Consider the following 899-nt stretch of genomic DNA (forward strand, 5'->3'; position numbering starts at 1 on the left):
TAATTTCAGAAGTCTATGCCTGTCCTGAGAAAGTCTGCTTTGCTTTTTCTTGCTACTGGTGGAACCCACTTGGGATGTTTTTATGTTTTCTCATCATGGGTTAGTCATGAAAAAAAATTGCCAAGCAAGGCTTTTTAGCAGACATGACTGGTGTGTTGAATTAGCCAGTTAATTAAAGCTACTCAGAATGTCACTCTGAAATGGATGGTTTTGTTTTTCTGAGGTGCATCAGAGAAGTCAGTAGAGGGTCCTTCCTGACAGCTCTCATGCACACCTAAGGGTTTAGGATTTTCTGAAAAGACCCTTATCTTCTAGGAAACAATCTCCAGCTTGTGTGAAGTCCAAGATTTTTTGCCTGCTGCAGCAGTAAGTGGAATGTCATGAACTGCAGGGGCTGAGCCCTGTTCTCCAGCATCCCCAGAGCTCACACACAGGGCTGGGAACTTCCTGCTCAACTGCAGAAGCAAGTGGGAACTTAAAGCCAGGTCAAACAGGCCATGCAGCAGAGGCTGGAGAACAAAAGCAGATGTATCTTTCCTTAACAGAGACTCGATTTAGTAATCACTGGATAAAAGAAATGAGCTGTTCCCCAGCCTGAGACAGTGGAGTAAACAGTTTGCTCTGGTCTGGGCTCTGCCAGCTCTCAGGGTATGTGCTGGCACAGGCTGTGTCAACACAGATGTTGGGCAGCAACTTTGATCTGGGACAAAATGCACTCATTATTGCTGTGTTGTGGTAGATTGCAGATCTGAAGACAGTATAGAGGGAGGAGCCAATCTGTGCATCTCCAGGCTTAAAAGGAAGACCTTACTAAGGACTGCTGAACCTGAACATCTGCCCTGTGGGAAATGGGAAGGTAAGCCATGTTTATTTTTCTGTCATTGCCATTAAATCAAGTC

The sequence above is a fragment of the Manacus candei genome, unplaced genomic scaffold (genome assembly GCF_025592945.1).
Source record: "Manacus candei isolate 608988 ecotype Guabito, Panama unplaced genomic scaffold, ASM2559294v1 h1tg000131l, whole genome shotgun sequence".
NCBI classification, from domain to species: Eukaryota; Metazoa; Chordata; class Aves; order Passeriformes; family Pipridae; genus Manacus; species Manacus candei.